Genomic DNA, 7,632 nt, shown 5'->3' with positions numbered 1-7,632 from the left:
CTTCAAACGTTTGGCTCATGTTGTTTAGATTTAGCTATTGGTTCTACATAACAGATGTTGATGGATTTTTGAGCTAAGAAGATGAATTTTTTGCTTTGCCAAAAGAGAAAATAGCTTCTGTATTTTATGTTCCACCTGCTGAGTTTCACAATGAAATTGAAAACCAGGTAGGGATAGAGTCTATCGGATTTTTAAGCTTTATTGTTATTGTTGTTTAGTTGCAGCATTGTGTCCAACTCTTTTGTGACCCCATGGAACTGTAGCCTGCCAGGCTCCTCTTAAGCTTTGCTACAGATTTGAATTTGGGCTTCATTTAGCAGGGCTTGGCTTAGTATCTTGTCAGGCATGGTTTTAAGAAATCACGCATTGATTGTGCAGAAGCTTCAGGTGAGATAATTTACTAGAATTGACAAAATTATTCCATGCTCTGAGGAAGTTTTCCTGCCTAGCTCCTCCTTGGGACATAATTCTTCTTCTCACACACTTTGTGGGTGGAGAGGTTGCAAGGGGAACACTTTACGTTATTAGAGCCTCTAGTTAAAATTTAGGACACCTTTCAAAGTTCTCCCATCATTATAACTAAAATTATGTAGCCACTTGAAATTTTAACTTAGTTTAAAAAGCAGCATACTTGCATAGCTCAATATTCAGAATATAGTGTAAAAAGTCTAGCTTTCAGCCCTGTTTCCCAGATGCCCAGTTCTGTGCTCCTCCTCAGAAGTAACTATCATTAGCATTTTCTTGTCTGTTCTTTCAGAAACGTCCTAGGCCCATATTGTCTTTCCCTTTTTCTACAAATGACAGTGTTCTTCATGCACTGTTCTGTACTTTGGTTTCATTTCCCTACTAGTTGATCCTGGAGAGTTTTCCATTTCAAATCATGAAAGCTTTCTCCTTTTGGTGGGGGGTGGGAGTGGGGGGGTGGGGATCACTATTCCATTATAATTGTAACAAAATTTATTTTTCAAAGGATGGAAATTTAATATTTTGCAGTTAAAAACACTGCAGTAAGAATACCCTTGTACATATGCCATGTCACACATATGCAAAAACATCTGTATGAAAAATACCTAGATAGGTAATTGTTGGTCAAAGAAACTGTAGATTTGTGATTTTGACAGATGTTAGCAAGTTATCTTCCATGGAGGTTGTACTGATTTATAATCCCTCCCGTGCTGGACGAGAGTGTCTGATTCCTCACACCCTGAGCATGCAGTAAGTGGTATTATTAAACAATGAATCTTGTCAATCTGATAAGTAAAAAGAAGGTACTTCAGTATAATTTAAATCACAATCCTCCCATTATGAGTTGAGGACACATTTGAAAATGTATTTAACAGCCATTTGTATGTTATCTGCTGTGAACAATGTGTTTATATCTTCAGTTACTTCTGTTGAACAAGCCAAAACATGTATTTTCCAGCTTGATTCAAAAGCTCATGAATCTGGACTTTGAAATTAGAGATTCCAGTTAGTTTTTAAAACGTTTGGAGAGGAGTATTGGGAAAAAACCAACTCAAGATGATATGAACATGAATGCAATGGGATTTGGTTGAGCCCTTGCTTTTTTTTTTTAATTATGGAAGTCCTGATTTTATTTGAAGATTTGAAGAGGAGACCAGAAAAAGGATCATTTTTTTAAGCTCTGTATCTCAAAAGTTGACTTTTAGAAGAATGCATCTTTGCATGTAGATCCCAGGATGTGTAGATATTTCTTACATCTTCTTTTAAATATGGATTGACCCTATAGTCAGTTGACATATATTCATCTACCAATGAAGATCTTAAAGATTGGAGGAATCTATGGTCACTGCACCAGCCCTATTTCAATCTTTCTACTGAGGGCTTTACTCTTGTTATTTATTCTTATTTTATTAGCTTAAAATAATTTAAAAAATAGGTCTAAAATGTATAGAAGAGTACCAGAGAATAAGGGGAGTGGAATCTTATTCCCAGGGCTTGAAATTGTTAGCTTTGTCATATTCTTTTCCAGTCTCTTAAAATAATTATATAATTGGCTAAAGTAGCTTCTAACCTTGAGTGTTGTTTCTTTCCCTCTCTACTGAGGGACAACCACTGTCCATTAAACAATTATGTATGTATATATTTATATACAATCCATCAACAACATATCATATTGTTTTGAGGGCTTCATAAAAATATGAATGGGACAACAGTGTTTCATACTGCATCTTGCATGTTTTACTCAATGCTATAGTTTATTTGAGATATGTCTATGTTGACACAAGAATATCTGCATCTACATTTATGTGTCTATATCTGGCTATCTCCAGGTTATTCTGTTTATTTTTGTGTGTGGTATTTCATGTATGAGTGTACCACAGTTTGTTTTTATTTAGCTTGCTGGTGTATATTTAGCTTGCTGCCAGTTTGCTGTAATTTTCAATGTACTTCCACAAAGATTAGCTCGTGGGATCCTTACATAAACTCAGTGACATGTGTGAGACAGGACAAATGAGGGAATTCAAACATAAGAGAGGTTAAGTGACTGCATTAAGTTTTGTTACATTCTCATATAGAACCCAGCATTTCCTAAATCTTCATATAACGTTTTGCCTCTGATTTATATAGTTTTTTTATTCTTCAAAGCATGGAGTATGATTTAAAAATTGAAATGGAGCCAACCTACACATAGTTTAAGCTGAGAATATGTGTATGTGTGTGTGTGTGTGTGTGTATGTATCTGTTTAAAATTTTTTCTGGATTTGAATTAGTTTTAAGACATTAATCAAGAAATAACTGCCAAAAAAACAGACATTTTTAAGATGAGTACCAAAACTCCCAACAAATCTTTTCCCAAGCATATTTAAGTTCAGAAAAAATGTTAAGGGTCTCTCGCAGAGCACGTTTCCTGAACTTAACTATTTTTACAGAAATGTGCTTTTGACATATTGCTGACATTTTTTTTTAATCCAGGATGAGGACTTCAGTAAACTTTTCCCCCAAAACTTCAATTTCTATTTTCTTTTCAATGACTAAAGCATTTGATTAGAAAGGAAAAGATTAAATCTTTCTCAAGCAAGAAGTTCGCTCCTACATACCAAGATGGCCACTGGAGGAAGGAAATCTGAAAGTCAATAATACTCAACAAACAATACAGTGCTTTAAAGTGAGGAGAAATTTTTGTTCATGGACTGGCTCATTAATTTACAGAATATTTGAACTGAAGGGATCTTAGACTGTAGATGTATAACTTGTCCAAGATGGCGCTAGCAGCTACACCAGAGCACATGAGGACTATATAATTATAAAATAATTTAATTTTAAATTTTATTATTTTTCTGGAAAAAAGAGACGCATGTTGTTGTGTGGATATCTTCAAAATTAAGAAAGGAGAGTAAAATTTTCTGTTAAGTAAATTTGCTAAAATAGGAATATTTCACTTTGCATTTATGGAAAGATTTAATTCAAGTACTCGTGCGTGGCTGGGTGCTGAGTGTGGAACGACCATTACTGCATAGCTAACCGAGAATGATATATATATTGATGAAAGCACAAAACTGTGACAGTGTCATAGTCTTGGTAGAACTGCATCTGAGGAGAGTTATTGGTCTTGTCTTACTTGTACTACCTTCAAAGGACTTTCAAGGGCTGTAGAACCTTGTCAAAGCTCCTCACTTCCTTGGGGAGCCGAGCATTCCTGCCTTCCCAGTATGGATCAGGAATAGCTCCTAATGCTTCCAGACAGCCCCATGCATATCCCCATCTTAAGCATTAGTGACAATGTTTCCTAATGGCCTGATTAGGGTGTCTGTCTCCCTATAGGAGCCACTTGCTTTAGAACCAGGTCCATTTTTCCACCATTGTATTCCATGTGACTAACAGAGTGCAGGTACTAAGCCAGTAGTCATAAAGATTTGTTAAAAGATGAATGAATGTTCAGTAGGAAGATTGTGTCTTAGGAGGAAATTTGCACTGTCAGGATTTACAAACTTAGCACACACTTCAAAAATGCTAGATGCCTGTTACTGCTAAATGAGTAAAGTGTACTAAAATTCCATGAAGTTTGAAAGTAGAGATTTCCCTTTATTTCCCTCTATTGAATTAGAAGTGACTAGATGAGATTTCTATTTGAGGATAGAGCAATAATTCTGTATTAAGAACATTATAATTCATGACACAATTATGACAAAATAATTATCTAGAAGTAAAGAATTGCTTTATTAACACAAGTATTCATCAGTTTTTCTGTGTGTTTAAAAAAATTTTTTTTATTGAGGTATAATTGAAAAATAATATTGTATTGTTTTCAGGTATGTAGCTTAATGATCTGATATTTGTATACACTGCAAAGTGATTACCACAATCAGTCTAGTTACCATTTGTCAGCATACAAAATTACCTTTAGAATTTATCTTCTATGTTTTTTTTTTATTGACAGAGTAGAAAGCCATATTATGGTCTACTTAATTGCACCTAAATTCTCTAGCTGCATCACTATCTAAAAGAAATAAATATATTCAATTTTACTATTAAGCACTATTAATAGTTTATCAAATATGAGAGACTAAAAATATTTAAATGTCACAGAGGTCAAGCTACTCTCCTATTGTAATTTTAATAATTTCCCAGTTCTAACATAATTTTATAAAGAAAATTTAGGCATTATCAACAAAGTGGGAATGAAATGCATTTTAAAATCTAGAGTAACTATGATTTCTAGCTGAAAGTTCTAGTTGATTATCTTATTCAGGTCTCTTATTTGAAATCCCTAGTTATTTTGTAATCCCAGGGCCTGCTAGAGCCTTTTAAAAAGTTTCTCACTAGAGGGCAGCATATGACTAAGTGTCCAAATAGAAGGTTTCCTGGCGGACTGGGAGTATCCATGCATATCACTTTAATGACTCAGTTAGCAGCCTCACACGGATTTCTAATTCTATTTGTTGGGCTGGGACCTAATCTGGTTTGATAAGCCTTTAGAAATTAATTTTATGGATTTTTTCCATTAATAAATATGAACTGCTTTTAGATAGATATTATAACAGATTCGTGGAAGTCATGCTTACCCAAGAGTTTCTTTTGCCTACCCTTTTAGATGCACATAAATTGTTCTATTAAATTATTTATTATTGTAACTGAATAAAACACAAATGGAGTTGCTGGTTTATCACCCTTCTTTATTTTTTCACCTCTCCAATCACATCTATTTACCTGTTTGTTTTAACTATATTATCTATCTCACCTGGAATTTTGTTTTCAAGAGTGGGCCCTACAGAAGTGATGTGGATCACTGCAAGAACAACTGGTGGAGGAGCTTTCTTACAGAAGATGGTCTTCCTTTGATGTGAGCCTTGAGGATAACAGAAGATGCTCAGGGACCAATGCTTTCCACATCCCAGAGAGCATGCCCAGGGGCTGGTCCTCTGGGTGAGATTTAAGACTTAACAAATAGCCTTATCCTTGATTTTCAGGGTCAGGAGAGTGAACCATTGCTTGGTTCTCATTATATTCCATCACTGTTGGTATAAAACCTCTTTTTTATTTTCCAACATAGAGTTGAATGTATAGTGGACACATCTGGGCTACATAGCTCTTCATGGAGATTAGGTATGACAGCCAATTATTCAACTACATCCTACCATTTGTTAATAAGACCATTACTATCGAAGCCAATGTTGGAGAAAATAGCATTATTTTAAGTGGTCATTACATCATCTTAAAAAAAATATGGTGACTTATTACTTGAAGAAACTGTTTAAACACTCTCAAAAAGAAATTTACACCCACAAATATCCAGGTGTAGACACACATACACAAATATATATAATGTGCCCTTGAATTTATATTTGCAAATTTTGATTTAAATTTATTTTAGTTGTGACATATTTTCTAGGTGAAAAAAGAAAACCACATTCGGATATTTATAACAGAAAGAGACACTTGTTCTTCCTGTTTCAGTTTATGTTCGGATGAATTATCAAAAAGCTTTAAAATGCTCCTTGGAGGTGTTCTACTGGGCTTCTGATGACTAAATAAGCAGAACTAAATTTCTTAAATATTGCAGTTGCTAAAGAAGGTAATTTAGAACAATATCGTTCTTGAGCCAAAGAAAAATCTGAAAGCAGAAAGGCTACTGCAGAAGGCATACAAACAGATTCTTAAATTTTTGTGTCCTCTAGACCTTTGTGCCTATATTCAAACAGTGACTCCTGGAATCCACCAGGTTTCTTATTCACTTTAGGAGTTCAATTTGAGAAACTTTGACCATTTCCATTTCTACTTTATGTGTTTTATGGGACTTCATAAATTGACATTCTTTGCAAAAAAGGGATAACTTAGTACTTCCAGTTGCTCCAGGGCCAACCCTGTTTTACTCATGACTCAGAACACATTGGATATTAATATTTACACATTTTTCAGAATTAGAATGCAATCATCTGATAGAGAGCATTATCTCTCCTTTTAAAAAGATCAAATGGAAATAATCTCACCAATTAAATTTGATGAATGATAATTCTGAGATGTAAGCAAGTGAAAAAATGCTAACTTTCTGTTTAGATTTACATGGTTTAATGAATTTTAGTAATCCCAGAGAATGGGAGCCACTGGTAAGCCAAAGTGACCCACAGATTGTCCTCCTCACCGTTTCCTTTTTTTGTTTTTGATAGCTTCTACTTCTTTCTCTGCCTCTCTGTTCAGATAATATATGTCTGTGGACAAAATAAGAGGCTCAAATGTTGGAAAGCAGAAAGAGAATTCCAAGACAAGGAACAGACAGGGATGCCTACTCTTAGGCAGGTGGAGTGCCAGGCACTGGAGATGCAGAGGTTAAAAAAAAAAACAACCACAATTCTTGCCTTCGGAAAGCTCATAGTCAAGTACAGGCAATAAAGGAGTCAATTCATTACTGTGGTTCAATGTGACAAGTGCTTTGGTAGGAGACAATCCATGAATATTATGGAATCATCGTGAATGGGCATCTAAACTCTTAAGCATAAGGGAGGAATTGCCTAGTAAATGATGCATGAAGGAACAGGTAGGATTACAAGAGGAAGGAGAGAATGAAGATGTGGAGAAGGGCATTGCAGACAGAAGCAAAAGCTTGTGTGATGTAATGGAAGCAAAAAACAGGTTGCAGCTCTGGGAATTACAAGTAGTCACATTTGTTTTGAACAGAAAAATTCTGTGGAATTAGGGCGGCTGGAGAGTTAGGCAGGCACTTAATCATGAAAGGCTTTCCTAAAGACCTTAACATCATTTCTCTCTAGTTGCCCCTGTTATCAGCCTCGGTAGCAATTTGGGCTCCCCACATTATCACTGTTGGGACAACATATTTGGGGACCCAAGGGATCAAAGAGAAGCATTGGCAATCAAGGGAAAGAGAGAGAAGAACTAATACTCAGAGTAGTGGTTAGAAATATGAAACCTGCCTAGGTTCTAATCTCAACCCTCTTACCTGTTAGCTGTGTCACATTGGGAAGGTTACTGAGCCTCTCTGTACCCCAGGCTTCTCATTCTTGGGATAAAAACAATCCCTATCTCAATAGGGTTACTACGAGGACCAAATAGTTGATGGTTGTAAAGCTATTAGAACTGTGCCTTCTTAATTAACATAATAATCAGTATGTTTATAAATAAAATATTGACTGTCTATTGTGAACTTGGCATTTT

The sequence above is a fragment of the Cervus canadensis genome, chromosome 2 (genome assembly GCF_019320065.1).
Source record: "Cervus canadensis isolate Bull #8, Minnesota chromosome 2, ASM1932006v1, whole genome shotgun sequence".
Classification (NCBI taxonomy): Eukaryota; Metazoa; Chordata; class Mammalia; order Artiodactyla; family Cervidae; genus Cervus; species Cervus canadensis.
This window is presented reverse-complemented; position numbering follows the sequence as displayed.